The 24,985-nt window shown below is 38.0% G+C and overlaps 1 long non-coding RNA gene across 4 annotated transcripts in view; it reads left to right on the forward strand.

Annotated features, from left to right (window-relative positions):
• The window catches only part of LOC138167518 (uncharacterized), a 133,529-nt gene that overhangs the window by 3,949 nt on the left and 104,595 nt on the right, over positions 1–24,985 (forward strand). For all 4 annotated transcript variants that reach the window (XR_011169910.1, XR_011169908.1, XR_011169907.1 and 1 more), the window contains exon 2: positions 4,505–4,659. This is a non-coding gene — a long non-coding RNA (uncharacterized lncRNA). The remainder of the gene's footprint in view (positions 1–4,504; positions 4,660–24,985) is intronic.

The raw sequence follows: 24,985 nt of genomic DNA on the forward strand, positions 1-24,985 counted from the left end.
TTTGTTTTTGTTTTTTTATACATTTGGAATATGGGAAAATAGGAGACAAGGAAATTAGGCTTACTTATTAAGTTGGCATCATGGCATTGTTCAGGGGTAATTAACTCCCGCCCTCCTTTGTCATGGAGCCCTTGGGCACCAAGGTGATGGAATGGAGAGAGAGCTGGGCCAGAGTCAGGAAGACCTCAGTTCAAATGCAGCTCAAGATGCTTACTAGTTATATGACCCTGACATATATATCAAGTCTCCTGACGCTGGGGCCAGCATTCTACTCACTGTGCCACCTGGCTGCTCCTGAAACCAAATATATTGAAATACAGTTGTCAAAGTTTTTTTCACAGATCCCAGGTTAAGACCCTCTGGATGGTGGACAAAAAGCCAGCCTTTGAGCTAGAACTGGGTTTTAAGTCCCATCTCTGATTCATATTGAATATGTTAGTCTAGACAAATCACTGAACCCCTCAGCTATTAAGACCATAAATTGTAGGACTGTGGCTTATCTATCTCCAATGGCAGAGTAAGTTTCCTTACCAAGGAGTTCCCTAAAACAACGAAACATAGGTTTATGCCAAAACAATTTTTGGCATTTCACGTTGAGGCATCAAAGCATGTATGGAAAGAGTGTTGGACTTTTGAGTCAAGAGGGACCTGGGTTTGATTTCTGCCTTTGGCACTTGCTAGATTGTGGGACCATGCTCTAATTATTTAGCCTCTGAACCTCTGATTCCTCATCTTGAAAATGGGGATAGTAATGATATTTCTAATACCTACCTCACAGGACTTCTATGAGGATTCAAATTACATACTGTTATGTTATCATCACTTTGATAACCTTAGAGTAGAACATAAATGGCAACTACCATTATTATAAAATATTTCAGGATAGGAGATAAGAAATTAGATTGGGATGTTTCAAGTCATCAAACTGGATTTATTTTTAAATACAATTCAATGTATTTTAGGACAAAAATGGAGCTTTATCTTGTATTAACCCTTTTTAAAAAATCTAATTTAGTACAATTAAAAAAAATTAAATGCATTTAACTGAATCTGGGCATTCTCTTGTCTTCTCTAATTCTGTTTCTTCATCATCTCTCCCAACTAAAAAGTGTTTCCCCCCTTTCAAGTTTTCCTAGCACATAGTAGATACTTAATAAATATTTGTTGAATAAATTAATTATTTTAGGTAATTCGTGATGTTAAGAGATTGTAAAATCCCAAGATTTTATGTGTGTTTTTATGTGTGTGAATTAGAATTTTTTAGGCTGATACTATTTTAAATTTGCTATCTCCTTGAGTAAATGATATGTGAAATACGCAATTATAGTATATATATTTATTTAAATAAAAAGATACACATTGGGGAGACAAATAAAAAAATACAAAATAATTATAGATTAGATGGCAGTTTTATATATAGAGAAGAAATGACATTATAAGCATTAAGTGAAAGTTTCTCAAAATTAATAAAGAGATACAGAATACTACACTAAGGTTTCAATACCTATTATATCATTTTCTAAAGAGAGTAACCAAATTGATTAAGACATCTTGGGATTTGCCTAGTTTATAGTTAAAATGCAAAATTATACTGGCATTTTCCATTTAGGAATTGTACTTTGTATTATAGGCATGTAATATAGGTATGAAAATCCAACTTTAAATCACCATGGATTTTAGGATTAACTAAACAAAAGTTCTCTCAAAGAAATGAAAGGTAATAGTTTAAGATAAATACCTTGATCCTTAGCCAATCATTGTATGCACTTAAAACCTCCTATAAATACAACTGATAATTTATAGTAGAAACAAAATCACAACAGAGCAATCATAGATCAAGAAACCAAAATACAGGCTTTGGGATTATGCCTTAAAAATCAGTAGTTTTGAATATATAGTCTCATCCCTGATCTATACCAGTTTCTTACCAGAAAAAAAAGAGACATATGTAGGCATTTTCCTTAAAACTTCAATTTTAGAAGAAATTTCTGCAGATTGATTTTTTAAAAGTATTTTTAAGAAAGCATATTAATATTAACTATTTTCACATGGACTAACCAAGCATTATCAAAGTGATAAAATAAATTTTTAAATAAAATATTTTAATAAATATTTAATAAAATATTTGAGTAATCTTTCCATGTATCACCACTTTAAGCAGGAATTGATAATTCAGTCCTGCATAAATGCCAGAATGTCAAACTCCCGTTAGGTTAGTGTATTAGTTAACTATGAAATTATGGCCACATAAAACTTTGAGATTCTACTATGCTTGTTTCATCTGAATTCTAGTGGTAACCCAATATTGCCTAGGAAATAGAACTAATTTTCCATCTTAAGTTGATATGATATTCAGGATCATCCTCCTCTTATTCACAGAGGAAGTTATATTCATGAATGATGGTTATTAATTCATGTTGGATGTCTTACTTGTATACAGAGCAGCTGGGTCCTACCTTACACACAGACCCTCAAAAAAACTACCTCAAATTTGAGACACTTTACTGGTCAACATGCATTCAAACCTATAGCTAACTAACTTCTACTAATTTATTTACTTTTTAACAGCTAGCAAACACATTAGTTTAAGATAAAAGACATTTAATCAAACAGTATCAACAAGTTAGGTGACAAGAAATATCCCCTCATGGATTCATAGGGTGAACAAATACAGAAAACATGCATAACATGCGTAGAAGGAACATGTGGTCAAGGAATATGTCAGAAATGGCACAAACCAAGAAACTCAGTGGCCAAGGAATGACTCATACATTCAGAGCTTCTGATATTATCTGGTAATTTCACAGTATTCTCTGCAGAAATCTTCAAATTCTGTAAAACACAATTATTAATAGCAAGAAGCAGCTGACATGCATGAGGAACAGGACAGGAGGAACCCCATAGATGGGTTTTTTTGTAGAGTGTTTTCTGCTGGACACCTTTGGTGATCTTATGATCACTGAGATGCCCTCTATTTGGCCTTAGTTCTTTAGGGCTATGATCTGCTTTCTGCTTAACTTCCTGAAGTGCTGTAGTTAGAAAGCCTCTCCCTGACCAGGGCAGGTCAAAACTCTTTGTGAGCCAAGAGCAACCACAGCCATTTAATGATCCAACAAAATCCAGTAGAATGCCCTAAGTAAAATCCTCTGCCTGATTGATGACTGATTGGAAATACTTAGAACCCCAAAACTTTTTGACTTGGAATTACAAAAAACAAAACCATTTCAAAATTTCATTACATCCTCAAGTGAACCTAAGGCTCCCAAAGAAATTTTGAAAATTCTATTTGTCTCCCCTAACAGCTCCACCTCTCCTCCCCAAGAGCTGTGTGTGAGAGCCTGGAATTCTGATATTATCTGGTAATGTCATAGTATTCTCTGAAGAAATCTTCTAATTATGGAAAACACAACTATTATAAACAAGAAGCAGCTGATGTCTATGATCAGGATAGGAGGGACCCCATGGCTGTCATACTTCTGATTGAACCTCTGAATCCATAGGTTCAATGCTTTAAGAACATCCTCATTTAGCATGTAAAGTTAGGGGTGAGAACAAAGACTAGGTGAAACCAGCAGGATTTATATTCCAACCTTTATTATGAATATATATTAGCAACAAAATCACTAACTCAGTGTGTGTGTGTTTGTGTGTGTGTGTACTATATTCTTGCTGCTGTATCAAACATTGCTGGTCTCCATAAACATAGGATGCTAAAGTAAACAGCATAATTTTCAGGATATCAGGTTAACTGTTTTGCTAAAGTTAGGATATCAAAGAACAAAGAAAGAGTGCAACATATTTATGAAAAGAAAGTTAATTGCAACTTTTGGAAGTAGTTAAATTCAGATCTGCTATTCCTTAAAAAAAAAAAAAGAAATGCCACTCTCTTCAGTTTCTGATTAAATGCAACAGAGAAGTAATTTCTGTGAAATTGAGTAAATACTATGAAGGTATAAGTTTGAATTGAAAATTACTACAAAATGCAGGAGACTGTTGCAAACCATCACTGCCATCATACAGATTTACTGACAATACCAAAGAAGCAACTGTCAGTTTGGATAGTTTAGTGTACAGTGTTCTGAGTCAAAATATGGTAACCTGGGAAGGTTTAAACTGAATTATTCACGCATACACCCCCTTTTACTTTCTGTGCTGCAAAGCAGATAAATACTTTATTACTATAAAAGTAGCATGGGTGATAAGAGGAAATATTCTGTGCAAGTGTTTGTGCTGTAGCTAATTAGAAGAAAATGACATTAGTCAATATAGAAAGGCTACAAATGATGGAAAAACATACCAAGGCTATTGTGTTACATAGAATTGCAAATAAAGTTGTTAATATACAAAGAACTTAGGCAAATAACATTATAAAGTGATTTACAGCTATTTTGATTCTTAGATTAATGGAACACTTGTGAATGCTATTGCTCAATCAAGTCCAACTGACCCCATTTGGGGTTTTCTTGGCAAAGATACTGAAGTGGTTTACCATTTCCTTCTCTAGCTCATTTTACAGATGAGGAAACTGAGGTAAACACCGTTAAGTGACTTTGCTCAGGACCTCACAGCTACTAAATGTCTTGGCTGGATTTGAATTCAGGTCTTCTCGACTCCAGGCACAGCCTTTATTCACTGTACCAGCTAGCTGTCCCAACACAGGTGAGTACTGTTAGACATTTCATTGCTATATATGAAGGAATCAGTTATGTCAATTGGTAAAGGTACAGTTTAATGTCTAGAACATTGGATATGGAGCTCAGAGTTTCCCATGATCACAATAATAGTTTTTTTAATCTCACCTGAATCAAATGAGATCTTAGATACTTTAGATTTATTTCTTATTGTTTTTTAGTCATGTCTGACTCTGTGTGACTCTATTTTGGAGTTTTCCTGGGAAAAATACTAGAGTGGTTTGTCATTTCCTTCTCCATTTGATTTCATATATGGGGAACTCAGGCAAACAGGGTTAAATGACTTGCCCAGGGTCACATGGCTAATAAGTTTCTGCTGCCACATTTGAATTTAGGTCTTACTGACTTCAGGCCAGCACTGTATCCAAGTGGGCTACCTCAATGCCCTTTGGATTTACTACTTCTTTACAAAATTCCCTACCCTGCCCCCATCCTCCCATTCCCACTCTTGGTCGAAGGAACTCAAACTCCTCTACAATCTTCTCTACACTCCTTCTCAATGGTGGTGGGCCAGTCTTGTAAAGTAAATACCCTAGCGCATCCTAATGAATCTGGGACCATGCACTTTGACTCATAGCTGCATTCGCAGGACCTCAGAGCTCTCCCATCCCCCCTGAATATAACTACTAAATAAATATTTTCCCTAATTGGAGGGAGAAAAGAGCACGGACTGGCTTTTTTTTTTCTATTTGTATCCCCACTGCTTAGCGCAGTGCTTGGCATATAGTAAGTACTTAAATGAATGCTTTTTATTCGCCTAGGATATTAGTAGATTCAAGAAAGTCAAGAAGAAGATCCACCTTTATATTTGGAATTTGTTTGTTTCCTTGTTTTCAACCATTAAGAACTATGAGAATGAAACTTGTGTAATGGAAAAAATAAAAAAAATTTAAAAGCATTTATAATATAGATAAAAATGTCTAGGTTTATGTTCATAGCAAAAGTGACTACTTTAAAATTGTTATCCCAGTTTTATAAAGCAATATTCCTTTCCCCCTCCTTTCTCTTCCTAAATAAAAAAAAACATGCTTTGAAAAAGAAAGGTGTTTTACTCATGAGATTTCTTAGATTTTGCATGAGACAGAAGACCTAGGAGGCTTATAGTTTTCCCTTCCCCAGCTTCAATCCTGCTACTTCTGGGCCTAATGCCTTTCACTTATATTTCAGGCATATGTGCAGCTCTGTTTTTCTATTCATGATACAGTTGCTTATCATATGGTCTGGCTGAAGAGAAGGGGCACCCCAGCCGTCACCCTTCATGTCTAGTCTGTCACATAATGGAGCTGTCAGTCATGCCAATGATGGAACATCTGTTCAGAGTCACAACTTCCCTTTTTTCCTTACTTGAAGCCCCCTTCCTTCTCCTTTTTTTCACTGACTTATCTTGTGGGAAATATTTAGGGATCCATGGCTAATTCTTCAATCAATGGAAACTTGAGTTATAATAGTAAGTAAAGCACAGTGGAAAGAACATGGGACTTGTACGTAGTCAGAAGGCTTGGAGTCCAGTCCTGGCATAGTCAGAAGGCTTGGAGTCCAGTCCTGGCAAGCCACTTCTCACAGAACTTCTGTTGTTTTATTTATAAAGTAAGCAGAATGAATTCGATGATTTTTATAATTCTCTTTTTAAATCTTTGGTCCTATTATCCCCATAATAATGACTCCATTCTAGCTCACATTTTAGGGTTTACAGAATACCTTATTCAGAACAACCAAGTACAGGTAGGTACTGTAAACATTATTATTCCTTTTCTTTCTTGGTCTTATTAATAAGTCTATATTTGAACCAACCAATCAATTCAAACAGGACAAAAATGACTAAGAACACATATGCAGATATTGATATGTTTTCACTAAAACTGAAAGTATATACCCCATATCCATTTTCCTAAAGGGCATATAATATATTCAAATGTTGATGAACTTTTCAGTTTGTTATTTTCTTTTTTTTTCCATTTCCCAGTTTTAACAGAGTATCACACATCCAAGTTCAGTTCACACTAAGTTTAAAATTTCAAAGTTCAGCTTCTTTTTCAGACAGTTGCAAGGATGTGAGAAACAAAAAGCTTGGCTTGAGGGCTACCTCCAATTGGAAGTCTGTTTTGACACCCCTTTCCCCCTCCCATTATGAGTACCCTTTGCCTGGAGATTTCTTTGCATATATTTCTTATTTTGTAGAGTGTGCGTGTGTGTGTGTGTGTGTGTGTGTGTAGCCACTTCCATCCAAAAGAGTGTAAGCTCCTTGAGGGCAAAAACTGTCTCATTTTTGCCTTTGTGCCTAATACAATACCTGCCAGCTAAAAGTTGATTAACACATTCTTGTGGAATAAATAAATTAAATCAAAAGAACTAGCACATTTTAGAATTAGGAAAAAATACCTTTCTCTTCTCCCAACAATACTTATAATTCAACACAATCTAGGGAATGCTAACCATAATTTACTGTCCCCCTCCCCCACAAATAAATTCTGGACTAATTCTAACAAAGGAATTTCCAACCCTGAAGGAAAGTTTGAGAGCCTAAAAAAGAGTGTTTACTTAAGCCTTGTTCCACATCCTTGAAGATCAGCTCTGTCATTGCTATCCTGTTAGTGCTGTACCTCAGCAGAGTGAGGTCCAACGGAGATGGCTGACACCTTAAAATAGCTGAACAGAAGGTTGAAACAGCAAGTATTTGCTAGACATTCATCAATAATTGCAGGCCCAAAACTTATTATTCCTTAATGCCTCACTTTGGAAAAAAATCATCTGGGGCCATCTCCAGTTGTCCTAATCTACATCTGGCCACTGGACCCAGATGGCTCTGGAGGAGAAAGTGAGGCTGGTGACTTGCACAGCCCTACCTCACTTAAATCCAATTCACTTGCATGTCATGGCATCAGCTTCCTGAAGTCATGGTCCTTTTCAAGGACAAAGGACAAACAACAACTTTGGAAAACTCTATTGGTGGAATAGAGTTTCTTAATATATGATATTCACTTCTTATTACACTTTAGTCCTCAAAATTTAATTGTCTACATTTAATAAAAGGAGGAAGCATTAATCCTGGTTCAACTTGACATCTGAAATATAATTTGTACCTGTCATGTTTAAGCCAAAAGAAAAATTGAGAAATAAATCACACCAGACAAACACACTGTTTTCTTTTTCTCTAAGACCTTTGTTTCCCTCTCAGTAATTTATCAATTTCCATTTGTAAATTTACTTTTGTTTCCTTATAAAATTAAATTATCATGTTCTTTCACTCTTCAAAGACGCACTTTGATAAAAAAACAAATGAACAAACAAACACAAGTAATTCTTGATTTTTTCAAGTTTCCATGGGTATGTTCTAATAAATGGTACATATCTCAAGTTGGGCAGGGTAGAAAATCAGAAAAGAGGAGGGAGCACTTAAGTGCATGGCAGATTCCTGTCCAGGGGTTAATTTCAGGGAGTACATGAACTTGAATGGGGGGGGGGGTAGGACAGGAAGGGAAATTGCATCTTTATTTCAATATAATCGGTTTCCTTTGTAATCTTAGATATACAGTTAAAAATATTCTGAAAAGAACTCCATAAATTTTACCAGATTGCAAAAGGGCTCAATGACACATACAAAAAAGTTAAGAACCCATAATCAAATACTAAGGCAGAAAAAAGTCAGTCATTGTCAGCAACTGCACTTGCAAACAATCCCCAGAACTAATACCCAGGAAGGTGCTTTGCTAATGTTTTCACTGGAGATGTCTTCTCCACAGCATCTATTCACATTCTGCCCATCCTTCAAAGCCTACCTCAAGATTTAGGTCTTCCTTGAAGTCTTTCTTGATGACTTCAGTCCACTGTAATCTCTTTTCTAAATCCTTTGGCATTTCTTTTTAGTATCATTAATTAATAACTTTTTATTTAGTTTCTATTCTGTACTTGTCTGTGCCACACAATTTAGGTCTTCGTTGCATCACTATGTGATATGGAGATATTTGTATATACATTATTGTTTTGTTTACTAATTCTTTATGTCCTTAATTAGACTGAAAATTCCACTGAGCAAGGGCCATGTCATGTACTTTTATGCTTCACAGCATCTTGGCGCATTAGGTAATACTTATCTCAGAATCATGGTTTGAGAACTTAGAGATCATCTTAGAGGTCACATAATCTAACCCCTTCAACCTCAGAATGATTAAACTGGGACCCAGATAGTAACTTGTCCAAGGTCACACAGGTGATAAGAGTAAAAGCTGGGATTTGAACACTGGTCCTTTGACTCAGAAGTCTGTATGTTCTCTTTCCACTTTATCATACCATTCTTCAACTCCTAGATAAGATTGGTACCCGGTTCTACTCACCTCTACCAGGGCTTTTATACATTTAGGTTCAATAATATAGTAACTAGAATAAGGAAAAAGGGGTTTCTTTATGGCTACCCTGACACCAACATCAAATCTGTTTTGCTTTACCTATCATTAGGTCAATCAAAAAGATTTTCTTGTCTAAAATAAAAATGGACCATAATTCACCTACAGGGCCCCTTCCCACTATCACCAATTCACTTTACTTCACAAAACTGTGCTCAAGGTACACTTCAAATATCCTAACATCTGTCTTGCCTCTCGCATCATAAACGCACACACTGAATAGAGGCTTCCAACCTCTTCTCACACTTACAGGTCAAGTTGCATCTCTACAGCTCAGCTACTACATCCTCCTTTAGCATTCTAGGGCCCTGGAGTGTTTGAGGATGTTAGTCTAATACTATATGTAACTCATGCACCCTGACTGATTTATTTCCCTCTGAGATTATCAGTCAAAATCAATCAGTCAAACTGAATAAACTTTTAGAAATTAATATATACTACAGCAGTAAGGATTGGTACAATATATTCCCTCCCTCCCCCCCTGTCAAAAGACTGGAACACACTCTCCTACCAGTGTGTATAAAGTGTAGGGGAAAAGATTAATTCCTTTTGAATATATTAAATTTGAGGAGTTGAGAGCATATCTAGGTGGTTAACAGTCAGTGGAAATATAGGAATAGAGCCCACGAGAGAGGTCAGTCCTGGATACAGAATGGAGAAGTGTCTTCTTAGAGGGGATGATTGCAGACATCACAGCTAATGATTGCAGACAATCACAGCTACCCAAAGAAAAAGTGAGAAGATATGAGATAATCAAGAAGAAACCCTTGGGGAACACACAGACCTAAAATGTAGAGGGGAATTGAGAAGGATCAGTTAGACAGATAGGAGAACTGGAGAAGAAAGAAGACTGTCATGAAAACCAAGGGACCAGAAATATCAAGGAGAGTGATGGAGTAAACAAAGTCAGATGCTTCAGAATGATCAAGGAAGATGAGGACTGACAAATATGAAAATGTTTTACATGACCGCACATATATAACCTATATTGGAGTGCTTACCATCTCAAAGAAGGGGGAGGGATAGAATTTGGAATGTAAAACTTAAAAAAAATTAAAAATTGTTTTAACATGTAATTAGGGAAAAATAAAATATTATAAATGTAAGAAAAGAAGAAAGGGTGAGGGGGAAAGGAATAAGTATTAAGCACCTACAGGGCTCAATGCTTTATAAACAGTATCTCATTTGATTTTCACAACAATCCTGTAAGGTAGGTGCTGTTATTATCCCCATTTTAGAGTTGGGGAAACTAAGCAGACAGAGGTCTTGGTCTGTCCTGACCAGGGTCACACAGCTAGAAAGTGTCTGAGACTAGATTTAAACTCAGCCCTTCTTGGCTCCAGACCCAGAATGCTATCCACTGGACTACTTGGCTGCCTCTGGGTATTGGAGCAGGTAAGCAGAAGGGATAGAATCAGTGAAGGAGAGGTTGAAGATGAGAGAGGGAATGATCAATGGGGTGAGATTCCTTCCTGGAAATAAGAACCAATGAGAATGGAGTGGAACACAAGACAGGGATCTAGATGGCTCAGTAAATAGAGTGCTGGGCCTGAAATCAGAAAGTCTCCTCTTCCTGAGTTCAGATCTGCTTTCTGATGCTTACCAGCTGTGTGACCCTGGACAAGTCACTTAGCTCTGTTTGCCTCAGTTCCTTATCTGTAAAATGGGTTGGAAAAGGAAATGGCAAACTACTCTAGTGGCTTCGCCAAGGAAATCTCCAGTGGGGTCATGAAGAGTTGTACACAAGTGAAATAACTGAATGACCAACAAAGATTGTGGACTAGACCTCAGGTTTTAGGAGAGAAGATTTGGTTATTAAATTAGGCAATTACAAGTTTCGTTGACCTTGGCGAGAGCAGTTTCAACAACATGGTGGGGACAGAAACCAGATTATGGAATGTGAGTAAAGAAAGAAATGAGTATTTCTCACACCCTAGGGTTCCAAAGTCCAAGTTTTATGACCAGTGTAGCTCTGACACCTAGAGGATCAAGAAGTGACCACTGACAGTGATCTTCAGGGCCATAGGCCAATGGTAACTTAAGACATAGGCTTGACTGGAAGTCATACCTCATTTGAACATTAACTTGGTGGAACCAATACTACATAAGAAATGAGCTAAGTTTTGTGCTAACTCCTCCAGGGACCAAGATAGTATAGCAGAGGGTATACCTGTGAGGCACAGGAAATGTTCTTATGTTTGTTTTGTTTCTATCTTTGAGGTAAATATCATTTTGTAAAAGCTAATTGATGTTGAGGTAAAATGGAACTGGGGTGTTAGTGACTGGCCCTCTAACACAGTTAGTAAGGACTTGAAGCCAGTGGCAATAAATAAAATCACCTCAAGCCTCTCAAGGATCTCAGGATCCTCTGGAACCCTTAGGAGAGATGCAGTCCACCTCAGCTTTGAAAGAGTGACCCACAATCTGCATGTTGCACACAGTCTCAGGGCAAGAGAGATCCCAAGTCCCCTTCTCCTCCAGCCCAGGGTAGCTCCTCTTACTTGCTCAAACTCCATCCAGGCAGAAAAGGGAAAACTCCTTGACTGGAGAGTGTGTGCCCAGTTCTGGGTCAACTGACAATCAAAAGGCTCTCTCTCTCTCTCTCTCTCTCTCTCTCTCTCTCTCTCTCTCTCTCCCCCTCTCCCTCCCTCCCTTTCTCTCTCTTCCTCCCTCCCTCCCTCTCTCTCCCTCCCTTTCTCTGTCTCTCTTTCCGTCCCTCCCTCTCTCTCCCTTCCTCACAATCATACTGGAAACTCTGCTTGCATGCTGTAGGAGCAAGCACCCTAGCATACTCAGGATGGCTGCTGGCACAGGTTCTTTGATTGGCTTTTCTAAAGAGTACAAACAGAAGTTACAAGCAGACAATAATACAGATAGAGAAAATAACACAATTCAGCAGACCAACAGACAGGGCTTCTAGCTGTCTGACCATCACAAATATACAGTTTGTCACCAGAGAGAGAAACACCAACATCTGGGTTTTCAAAGCCAGGGGGCTCAACAGCTGCCCAGAGTCTCATCTGACCAAGTCACACAACTCTTCCCAAATTGAGCCCCAAAGCAAAACCTCATCTCAGAGGTATATACAGCCTTCTCCAGGGTCAGAGAACATCACAACCCTCATGACCCACTTGACTACAAAGCAACCAAAATTGTGCCTTCCAGAAAAACAAGCTTCCCTCAAGCAAGCTTCTCCTGTGGGCTCTGCTCCACCCTTCAGCAAACTCTTCCCACCATAGGCTCCATGTGACCACATTAAGCCTATTAGGGGCAAAGTATATTTTCAAATCAGGGAAGGTCCTTAAGTTCAATTTAGGCTTATTAAGGGGCAGGGAAGATCTTCAAATTCTCATCCCCATTATACATGCCCATGTTCCTATCTAAAGAGTGGATTCTCATTGGCCAATCCCTGTCCCCTGTTCCACCTAGCACAGTGACTTGCATATAGTCATTGAAAATTAGTCATTGCTTCAAACATAAGAAAGAGACCATCAAGAAGTTTCCATTTTACACTGGAAAAGTAACATTTTGAAGATATAAAAGATCACAATTCAAGTGAACTTAACAAATTCATTGATTTAAAGCCATAAACTGATGCATAGGCTTAACCTTATTTTTTTTATCACTAATTGTACATTCTTCAGCTTGAGCTGTTTATGGGGTGATCTGTGTAGCAATGGTTGAGGAAGCATCTGAACAATCTTATTTTAGTAGTTGCATTATACCAAGCATAACAAAAGCAGTCCTGAAGTTAAAAAGTACATGTCTTTCAAATGGGGCTCATCTTGCATATTTAGGAGGTCAGAGGTCTAAATTCCACTGATGTCTTACATTCTAGGCTTGTTGCAGAGGATGGGAAAGTGTGAATGAAAATTGAGTGTTAGATTGGCGTCTCGTATTACTATTTAACTAATTGCTAGGACAGTTGCTGTTTCAGATTTGGATCTGGGCTCAAAAACCAGTTCAGAAACTTAAACTATGCAGATCATCTTTTTCCCCCTTAAGTATTCTAGATCCAACAATTCTGAATTGTTGTAATCTGATCTTTTGTTCTGTTATTAACCCATTCAAAAACTATATCCCTTGATCTGTACTGTGAAGTATAAAATTCATGCATTCCTATTTCACAACCTTATGAATTCTACCTTATGAAATTTAAATTAAGAAAGAGCTGAATGGAACTGAATTGTCTGTGATTATTCCCAGGAATGGTTTATCTTATCCGAAAAAGTTCAGTTAGGAAATATGATTCACGTGTCTGAAAGTTAGCCATTCTGTTTTTGAGCAAAGGAATAAAAAATTAAGAACTACAAGAAAATTAGAGATCATTTTGCAGAAGAAGAAACCAAGGTCCAGAGAGGTGAAGTGATGATTTGAACCATTTCACAAAGATAGCACATCTGAACTTAGTTTCTCAGACTCCAAATCTAAGGAGGCTAGAAGGAGAGCTAATTGGAAGGGACTTCAGAAAACCTCTAGGCCCAGCCCCTTGTTTTATAGCTAGGGATGAACAAGTCATTACAACTTTCCAAGAAAAGACCATAGGCTCTCCTTGACTCCTGCTCCCTTTATGTAAAGGGTATGAGAAGATTCATGATGGAGCTCTAAAAGGCTCTATCTCCAGTCTTCTCCTATGGCTCCAAATCACATTTCTGAAGCTGACAGAGACTTATAGAAAGGGCGTTTAGCCTTTTTCCAATTCTAAACCCAGCTAATAAGATTTTTCAGTCTTGATTGAGACAGGTTTATTAATTTTTTCCTATCAACTTCCTATCAGGTATGGATTCTGGCAATGACTGAGATGAAATTTGATATGTTTTATTATTTCTCTAAATTTAAAAGAGCTTTTTGTACATACATTCAGATATGTATATATACATGCACATATACACACACATTTATAGGTATGTATATACATACTACACACGTGTATTCATGTGTGCACATATATACATACATGTGTGTTTGTATAAGAGCTCATTATTTTGTATAGTCTTCTTTATATATGGGGACTCAGTTTTTTAAACCTTATTTTTTGCATCAGTCCTGAGAGGAGAGTTGAAGAAACCGTTGTAGAAAGAAGCAGCTTAGAGAATTTTCCCTAAGAGCAAACTAGAAAGAGGTTATCTCAATGAGTACAGCTGAGTATATCATTTGAATAAGAATATATTTTTTAAAAATCTTGCCTAATTTGCCATTTTCCTGTTACTTAAAAAAAATCAATCTCTAATATTTGTCTCTGTCTTTCTTTCTGTAGGTCTCTCCTCTCCCCTCTTTCCTTCCCTCCTACTGTTGAAAATGAAAGCAGACTATTGCCAATAATAGTAGTAATATTTTGTATAAAATACCTTTCATTCAAGGCTCAAACCATGAACAATATCCTCAGTGTAGAGAGAGGAAAGTCTCAATACAGGCAAGGATGTGCTAATGAATGTTTTAATAACTATCTTTCTTGGGTGGGGGGGAAGGATATAAGACACACTTTTAGATCTAATCTACATAATTAGCATTTTCCTTCCTCACTTTCTTAAATCTAACCTATCAACAAAACAATAAATGAAGCCTTTGTTTGAAGCATTTGCTGATTTCTGAGGTGTAAATGCTTACACTGAAAATTTAACAAACTGGCACCAACACATCCCCGATGCAAGTACATTTATAATTTTCTTGAAGTCTGGAGACTGAGGAAAGCTGCTCTGAATACTGAACAATGGCATGAGATGACTTACCTGGGGAGATACAGCTACTATGGGACCGATGAGACTTAAATGCAGGCCTTGGAGGCTGGGAGGCCTCCACTACCCTATCCACTACACCAAACTACCTCTCCGTACATAGTGGAACATAGAGGAAAAGGAAGACAGAGGTAATCCCTACTAAGGGTGGGAACCTGTGGCCTAGAGGTCACATGTGGCCTCCTAGGTCCTTGGGTGCATGCAGCCTTTTGACTGAGTCAAAGTTTTATGGAACAAATCCTTTTTCTAAGGGGCTTTGTTCTGTGAAGTTTGGACTCAGTCAAAGGGCCACCCTTGAGGACCTAGAGGGCCACGGGGTCTTGAGGCTACAGGTTCCTTACCACTGCTGGCCTAACCTAACCACATTTGCATAGTAATTTAAGAATGCCTCTCACAGAACAAGTGCCAATAAAATGCTATTTGTTTATTAATTCAACTTTGCTTATCAATTCATATTGTTTTAGCTAAAAGGAATCCAGTTAGTTGGAACTTTGATAGGCAGAGGGTTGGGGTGGATAGGGAGATTTTTTGAGCTCCAATGAAAGGCAAGTCAAGAAGCATTATGGGCTTTCCTTCTCTATTCACTGCCTGCTGCATTTTTCTCAATTGCAGCTCCTCTCTATCCTGAAATGAAGAGTATTTTCTGGGGACCATCTTTTTGCTAATTAGCTTCATAGTGATGGAATAGCAATTTTAGTATGCAAAGTAGATCACAGAAGTTACCCAGCCTGTCTGGCTGTTGGTCAGCATGGAGTCAAAAGTATCCTCCCATTACCTGCAGTTCTATAGCTAAAAAAGAAAAAAATGGCAGGAGGGGCTTTGGAAACTGGGTGTTTGTCCTCTAAGTCTACAAAAATTCTCTTTCCATTAAAAATAACCCAAGATAATGGCCAGTTGGTAAGTAACATAATGCATCTTTTATCAAAACAAAATCATCATAAAGAGGTGGATGATTAACCTTTATGACATTGGGATCCATTTATATAGATGACAGACTTATGTATATGCATGAGTGTATGTCTATGTTTCTACGTATGATACATTTTAGCTTTAAAAATACATTACAGCTAGGTCCAAAGTAGTGTGAATAATGAATTCTTGAAGTGATGCAATTTTTTGAATTCACATTGCATATTTCCATTGGGTTGAAATCAATGACCACATCTTATACAATTATGATTTGAATAGTTAAAATTCAAGTACCTATGACCTCTTCAAGGGATTCATTAATCTCACTAATCAGAACTTAACTGTACAATGACAAATGATGATATAAGCATAAAAGAATGAAGGAAACAGTTAATTTTTAAGTGAATTTTTCTTACTTGGCTCGAGTTTCAATTTCTTACCTCATTTGTATATCATAGGACTGGATCAGAGATGATCCCTAACAAGTCTTTAGTGAAAGTGCCCCACATCATATTCAATTCAATAAGCATCTACTATGTTCAAGGTGATGGGGATCACTTTGGAGTTGGAAGGGATCTTAAAAACCATCTAGCCCAACCCCCACATTTTATAGAAGAAGACACCAAAGCCCAGGAAGATGAAGTAACTTGCCCAAGGTCACAGAGGCAACAAATGGCTGAGCCAAAATTTGAACTTGAGTCCCATGGCTGCAGGTCATTTTCCCACTGCACCTTGCCTCCGCCAATATGAAGAAAAGACAGTCTTTGCCTTGAAGCAATTTATATTTCACTAGAGGAATATGACATTTAAACAGAAATGTAATTACAAAATAATTTGAGAAGAAAGGATGATGAGGGATTTGTATTTTAACCTAGAGGCAATAGGGAGCAGTTGAAGATTCTTGAGCAGGGAAATGATGTGCTTTGGGAAAATTATTTTGAAAGCTATCTGCAATTTGAATTGGAAAATCAAATAGAGTGCTCTTGCAATATACAATGCCTAGCACATAGTAGGTGCTTAATAAATGTTTATTGATTGATTATAGGTGAAAGGTCATAAGGGATTGAGCACAGGGGGTAAAAGACAAAGATGCCAAAGATATGGAGGCTAGATGAGCAAATAAAACTTAACAACTTATTAGATATGGGGAGAGAGAAAGAGTGGCTAGCTTAAGATGACTGAAGCTGTGAACTTGGATGACTAAAAGGATAATGGAACCCTTGATAGAAGTAGGAAGTTTCTTTTTTCCCCCTTTAGAATGGTTTTAGTATTATTGAAGAAGAGCTCTCTCCCTCTTCCCCATTGAAGGGTAGTGGAAACACTGGATGGGATAGGAGAAGAACAAGATCAGGAGTCAAGAGACTCTCATTAGGCAAATAGCTTTCCTTCTAGGTCCTTCCATAAAAAGTGTCCTCCTTCCTAGGACATCAGACTGTAGAGTTTCTTGAAAGCACATTGTAAACTGTGAAGCACTTTACAATCACTGAGTTCTGGATATTTTAGGTATAACAAGAAGGTAGATGCTCAAGGACAAGGCAAGGGGACACTCTGAGCTTGGAGGAATTAAAGATCTTTCTTCTCCAAAAAAATGTCTGGACTGATACAGGTATGTCTAGAATCTATAGCATACTCATGCTCCATGTAGGCTTGGAGTTGAGACCTTTCTTCCCAGAGTGGCCCCAGATACAGAACTGGTTGACTGTGGTGCCTTTTACACAGCTTTAGGGAGGGTAGGTGACGAAGTGGAGAGAGCACCAGCCCTAGAGTGAGGAGGACCTGAGTTCAAATCTAGATTCAGACATTTACAAGCTGTGTGACCCTGGGCAAGTTGCTTAACCCTGTTTGCCTCAGTTTCCTCATTTGTAAAATGAGCTGCAGAAGGAACTGGAAAACTCCCCAGTGTCTTTACCAAGAAAACCCCAGATGGGGTCACAAAGAGTTGGATGTGACCAAAAAATGACTGAACAACAAAAATACACAGACTTGGGACTTTTACTGGATATCTCATTGGTCAAGGAAGGGACTGTTGGTCCTGTAACACTCCACTGATGAGGACATGCTGCTCAGGGCCTTGATTGCCACCATCTTTCTGTCAGTAAAAGCCATCTCTTTCACCAGGCTTTGGTTACTGATAACATGGGGCAGACACAGTAGAGTTTCTATGTCTACAGCCAGGCCAGCGTTCACCTTTTTCACTTGCAATCAGTGCCTGATCTCACAGGCAGAGACAAGGTCTACTGCTTCTCCCCTAGTGCAGTCCTCATGGATAGCAATGATGACTATCTTGAGAAACTTCTGCAGGGCCCTGACTCCTGTAGCCAGTTTACATAGATTTCAACTACTCTGGGTTGTGTTCTCCCACTGTCTCTAGGTATGTCCATAAGGTCAGTATCAGGGGTGAACATCTTTCTAGTCCATGAGAACAATGCATCCCTGCATTGGATATTCCAAGAGATCTTTCTGAAACTCCACAACCTCTCTAGAAAGCCTTATTCATGACATTCCTCTTTTTTTTTAAATTTGGCTTCTTCAGTTGCACATGGAAGACATGATCTTCACCTTTTGCTGCCTTGAGGGACTCATAGCCATTTTTTCCTGGCCTGGAGTGCTGCCAGCTACTTTGAGGAACTCTTGGAGTGAAAGCTGGAGTCAAAGAAAGCAATTTTGCTTTGAATAACCCCCTTCAATAACCCTACAAAAACCCCAAAACAAAACAAAACTCACTTTGCTCATTTGTAACTAAGCAGTTAAGGTAGTGTCTTCAGCTTTTTATATTTACATTTTTCAGGGGTGATGGGCAGGTGGTCAATCTTTGTGGCAGGAGGATCTAGAGCCCCCCAGGAAGCTGTGTCCTGGACATGATGAAGACAAAAAGGAAAGTTTGGAGGGGAAGGTCAGGGGGAAAGGACAAGATCAGTTTGGAACTCTCTCTTGAGTCATCACCCTTTACTAGCCACTTTCTCCTCTTTTCTCCATCTTGACCCTTTGATGACCAATTCAGCTCTACACTCTCCTCTTCTTTTGAGTCTCCTTACCATATCACCAATTGCACCCTATCATGCCTCAGCCTTGGATCATTCCTACCGTCCATCATATTTATCATTGCACTAATCCTTATAATACCACCTAGTACACGGTAGATACTTAAAAATGTTTGATGAATGAATAAATGAAATAACAGAGCGTACAAGTACTTGTAAAATCTAAAGGGACATATAGATGCAAAGGATTACAAAGTGTTGACTACCCATGTTTCTAAGAATCCTAAATTCTATTGGGGAAAAGATAGATTTGGAATTATTAGAATTAGAAAAATATTTGGAAAATTAGAAATAGTTAAGTAACTCCCTAGCCTATTATTTCTCTTTCTCAAGTGTCAAATATACCACTTGAAAAAAAATGAGCACCTTCCATAATAATTTGAGAAGGAACTACCTCTTCAGTCTCTCTCTTCTTTACTCCTTACAGTAGACTTCAGAATATGCAGGCAACATTTGGTACTTAAAAGCAAAAACCATTACTTCATTCCTTATATAAAGCACACAAAAGGCATGTCCTTTTGAGGAAGCCCTCTGAAGTACCTTGTACCCTGTCTGTGTCATGGATAAAACCTGTGCCAAACTTTACAAGGTCTTAGGGGATTTTGTGGCACGTTTTGCCAAATTTCTTGTAAACTGCACAAAACGTCACAGATGCTTCAACAGAAGGCACTTTAGTGGCAATGCATAAACCATAAGCCTTTGCAAAGTAAATCAGTGATCATTTTGCTCAGCCTTATGTGACAGAGTAGTTGTTAATGCATAATCTTTTTTTGGCATTTACTTTATTGAAATTTTCTAAGTCGTGTGAATCATACAAAAAATATTTACTATAGGAAGTAGTCCCTAACTGGCTTTGCTTGTTTGCATGATTCATTTTTAGATAGCCTTGTAAAACATAAATGTAAAAGCTGAAGACACCACCATAACAGCAACTGCTAAGTTGTAAGTTAGAAAGGCAAACTTTTTTTTATGATGTTATCTGGCAGGGGTTATTCAGAGCAATGTTGTGGAAAGGTCTCATATCTCATATATACATTGCAACACTGGCTCCTGAGTCATGGGACTTTGGTTCAGCCACCTCTGATACTTACCACCTGTGGGACTTTGAGGAAATCACTTAACCTCCCTTGGCTTCGTTTACTTATCTGTAAAAATGGAGGGGTTGGGTTACATGATCTCTGAGGGGTATCTTCCATCTCTACATTTCTGATCTAATTCTGGACTTGGGATCAGGACACCTATGATGGATTCCCACTTCTGATGCTTCCTAGCTCATGACTATGAAGAGACAGACCACTTGGCTTTTCCAATCACCAGTTTTGTCATCTTTAGACTCTACGGCTACAATCTCTACTCCTAATACTTAGTTGAGTGGGTCCCCAGAGTGAGGCTATGACATCTCCTGAGTCTTTAGAGTTAACCTTGAGGGGTTGGGGAGTTGTTTTTTTAATTCAATAATTCCCATCAGTTTGCTTTCCCCATGATTATCTGTTAATATCAATTAGTCATCCAGGTTCAGCTTTTAGAAAAGGATTATTAAGGTAGCATAATAAGAAATAGAATAAATTCCCTTCCCTCCCCCAAAGACTGTGACATACTCTTCTGTTTGTACATACAGAATCTAGGGGAAAGTGGGCTCAAACTTAGAGAGAACATTTGGCAAAGGGGTAACTCAGTGTCTCTGGTTGCCAAAAGTCCTTGTTTTTCTCTCTGTGGGGAAAAATAGGCCTGGAATCGCTTTTCTGCTGGGCTCTTTGTACAGTTATCAAGTTGCCTTCCCTCATCTCATCCAATCTTTCCTTGGCTTCTGATGCAGGCATGGAGGCCAGCTGCTGATGCCTCAGGGACGCTTCCAGGAAGTCCAAGTCCTCCAACCAAGGGGGTGTGGGGACAAGGAGGAGGCTGAGGCTCAGTTGTTCTTTCCTCCCTTCCCCTCCCCACCAAATGTTTCCTTCTCAGGAGTTTGGCAAGAATATAGGAACACTCTGACTCTGATTCTGACTCAATATTTGCCCCAAAACTACTGTGTGCTGGCAGATTCTTGAATCTGATTCCAGATAGTTCATACAGGCCCCAGAGGGCATGACCAAATACCTCAGCCAATCTGAACTGACTTCCTAGGGAGGTGTCTAGACCTTGCTCTCACCTAGTGCACAGTTGAAATATATTCTCACCTGATGAATATATTAGGGCTAAGTGGATTCTGTTGATTTGCACTGCATGTATAAAATGAGAGAAAAAATGTTTTAAACTTCCTTCTCATGGGACTGTTGCAAGGAAAGCCTGTTGTGAACTTTTAGGCTCTACAGAAATGTCATCATAGCTGTTACTGTTGTTGAAATCCTTCTGATGAGGAATTGGAGGGAGACTCCAGACATTACACCACTTTGCATTCATGATCCCCCACCCCAACTGTCACTCTCCAGCCTCTCACCTGATTGAGAATGCTGAAATAAACTATGGCAAGTAAAAAGGAAAACCATATTTTGTATTGTATCACAATCATATGCCACAACTTGTTCAGCCATTCTCCAATTGATGGGCATCCCTGAAATTTCCAGTTCTTTGCCACCACAAAGAGAACTGTTATAAACATTTTAGAATATATAGGCTCTTTTCCTTCCTCCCCCCCGCATCTTTGGAAATAGACCAATAGACCTAGTAGTGGTAGCCATCTCTAGGGTGGGGGAAGGGAGAGAGAAAAAAAGAAATGTATATTTATTGTATATTTAAAAGGAATAGCAATTTGGCAATTATCTTTTTTATTATACTATGTTATGGACATGTTTGTTTTAGTCCATAAATTAAAAAAAAATTCTCTCGTATTCACTCCCTAGGTTTGGTTGAGCTCCCACAAGCTCATAGACAAACAAAGAGTAAAAGATTCCAGAGGGTTATAATACACCCTCATTGACTAGAAAAGTAATATCCTGGAGGAGAGGGGACAGCCATTTGTGGGAGCCTTGGGAGGCCGGGTGAAAAGAAGACACAGCTTCAGCACAAAGAAATCCTAAATTCAGTTCAAGTGAGAATTTTTTTCTAGTTATAGAAGGTAGATTTGCTTTTGTTTTTGTTTTTGAAGTCAGCTTGGGCCTTTTTCTCTTCCTGTTTAGCTTTAGAATTCATGATTTATAAGAAAGCTAAATCAAAAGCAATCTCCTTCACGTGGAAATGTGGTCTAATCAAAGCACAGGAAAACATGCTAGGCAGGGAGGCCTGACTTCTAATCTGAGGTCTGAGCTGACTCATTCCCAGACTCCAACAAGTCACTACATCTCTCTACTTCAGTTTCTTCATCTACTCAGTTAGGGTAATGATAAGGACCGGAATTGCAATTTCATTGTTATCCAGCACTCTATGGTAAGGAAACTCTGTTAAGCAATGTAAGGGGGTATCTCCTCTGCAACTCAGTCTGGGGAGTTGCCTCTCAGAGGGCTGCAAGGTTGAGTGAATTGCTCAGTCACAGAGCCAGTATGTGGTACAGACTCTACTTGATGCTAGCTAGGTCTTCTTGGCCTAGGGGCCAGCTTTCTCTCCACTACAACAAGCAGCCTTTCATAAGGTAAATAAAACCTCCAAAAGTTACCATGTTAATTAATGCTTAGAAAGCATTCCTAATGATGGAATGTGTTGCTTATTATTTTTGATGTTCTTATTTGCTTAATTTTTCAACAAATGCTCCTGTATTGTTTTTAATGGGAAGAAATAAACCTCATTTTGTCCCTACCATAAATATATCATTAATTAGTCTTCTAGGGAAAAAAGTAATCATTAGAATAGATTCATTTGCGAATGAAGCATTCCTTATATCATGTCTTACTGGTTAGCTATCCCTACATATATAATGTATTTTTCATAGTTCCCTATCCAGTGGTAACACGTGAAGAGAACAATGCTGGTTTCTCATGTGTTTCTTTGTTCTTTACTTTTGATGACCTAACGTGTTTCTCTCCCTCAGACAAAACAAAAGAATGTTGAAAGCATGAACCCTAAGTTCTGGTCACTTTCCTTATATGGATATTCTCTCTGGTAACTTCCTGACTCAGGAAGTTTCCTGGACTGAACTTTACTCTTTTATCTTGTAATTTTTTTTTCAAGAATTCTGCAGATAGGCTGCATTTCAAGAATGTATAGCTCTGAAGCATTAACAATCAATCAATTAATCAACAAGTACTTAATGAATTTGATTCCAGTAACTGGAGGAAACATAAAGGGATAAGACAGAGCCCATGTTAATTACCCTCTTTATACCTTTCCTCCCCGCCCCCACGCAAGTTGGATCTAACATATTCTCTCCATAGGCACCTTTCAAATGAATGGATTTGCATTCCATTCTATCGCATTTATCTATATCTATAATGTAGATCAATTAATTATTTATGTATTTGAGGTTTAACATTAAAGAATTTTTCAGATTTCAATGAGAAAGACTTTTTTTTTAAGGACTAAAGAAGAGAAAACAACTTCTTTACCATTGTGGATTATTAATCAGGTTTACAATTCTGGTTCTAAAAATTCCAAAATAGAAAGTGGTAGCTTAAACTTTTTGGTCTGAGGTACCTTTTATACTCTTAAAAAGATTCTCTCCCCCTCTTCAGTCCCCTCCCCAGAGCTTTTGTTTATTGGGTTAAAACTATTGATATTTACTGTATTAGAAATGAAAATATCTTGGTATTTTTATGAAGATAACTTTGACCTTGAAGACCTCCTGAAAGGGTCTTGAGGACCTTCAGGGGTCCCCAAATAGAACTAGAGGAATGTAAGATACTGTTTTTAGATTTCAGTTATATAGAAAACTGAAATGTTCATGGGATCTGAAAGGGCCCTCAGAGATCATATAATTTAACTCTTTTACTTTTTAATGAATCAGCAGAGTACCAGTGAGTTTAAATGACCTGCCCAGGGTCACATAGCTAGTATAGAACAGAACCAAGATTTGAACAAATAATTAAGATATAAAACCCAAATCCTGTTATAGAGCAATGGTTCCTAGTTTGGAGAACTTCAGGAATTGTGAAAAAAAGAAGTCAAGGAGGAAGGGGGAAGAAATCTTGCAAAGGGACAGGGAATTAATATGTGTACCAAGCATTATTATGGTTTTTTTTAACCTAATATAAAGTATGCAGTCTGATTTAGTGTGATACACAACCACACATTTTCTAGACTACATGAATAATATTAATCATACAAATGCATTATTATTTTTCAAATATATGTTGAGGTTAATTAATAAAATATAAACTCCTTTAAAAGTACTATAGAATTCATGATTTTTTTGTCACTATGTCTTTTCCTCAATCAGCAGATACTGAAAATGCAACTACTATGTGAGGTACTAGTTTTTTTAGTGTTAAAAAGGGGAATTCATCCTCAAAAATGGTTGAGACACATTGCTCTAGAGACCAAATCTAATGTTCTTTATTCCAAATGGCATATACTTTTGTTTGGCCAAGCAAGTCTCTTGGAATGGAAAAAATAGTTTGATGGTCTTTTTTTTTTTTAATATGTTAAGTTATTCTTCAGGTAGGGGTGAGGGAAGGAGTTGAAAGGAAAGGAGAAGAGAGAAAACATAGGCATCACTTATCACTTTGCCAATCTCTAGAAAAAAGTAAATAAGTATTTATTAAGCAACTATTATGTACCAGGAATTGTTCAAAGGGCTGATGGGTTGACAGCCCCTAATAGGGACAGCAGTTATATAAACCATTATGTTAAAAACAAAAAAAATGTGAAAGCTCAATTTACTGATTTGTTATATCAATGATGGGTCAGGGAACGTGTGACTGAAAAAGGCAATAAGAGGTCCTAGGATAATAGAATTTAGTAGCCAGGATTTAGCAGAAAAGGGCTGAAGCCTGGGATCAATTACTTCTTCCACCTTTACCCTAAGCCCCAACCCTCAGAATGCAGAGCTCTGGGGCTGGAAGCAGAGGCAAATTCATTTGAATCCCATGGGACTTAGAAGCATTCTCAATATGCAGGTGCCAAATGAAGAGGAGAACCTGGCTAATTGGATGTATATAAACATCAGTAGATGGGGGAGTTTTTCATGTGAGGGAGAATCACAGCGATGAGAGGCAGTTTTTGCCTTGTGACTAGGTTCTTGGTCCTAGGGGTTTGGCATATGCTGTTGAGCTTAACAGATGCCTCTCCCTCGAGCTGCTTTTCTACTATAGTCAGAGTTTTACTCTCACAGTGAAGACAAGTGA

This window comes from Petaurus breviceps, unplaced genomic scaffold (assembly GCF_028583685.1).
Source record: "Petaurus breviceps papuanus isolate PSGF00001 unplaced genomic scaffold, PetGlider_PUasm1.0 229, whole genome shotgun sequence".
Classification (NCBI taxonomy): Eukaryota; Metazoa; Chordata; class Mammalia; order Diprotodontia; family Petauridae; genus Petaurus; species Petaurus breviceps.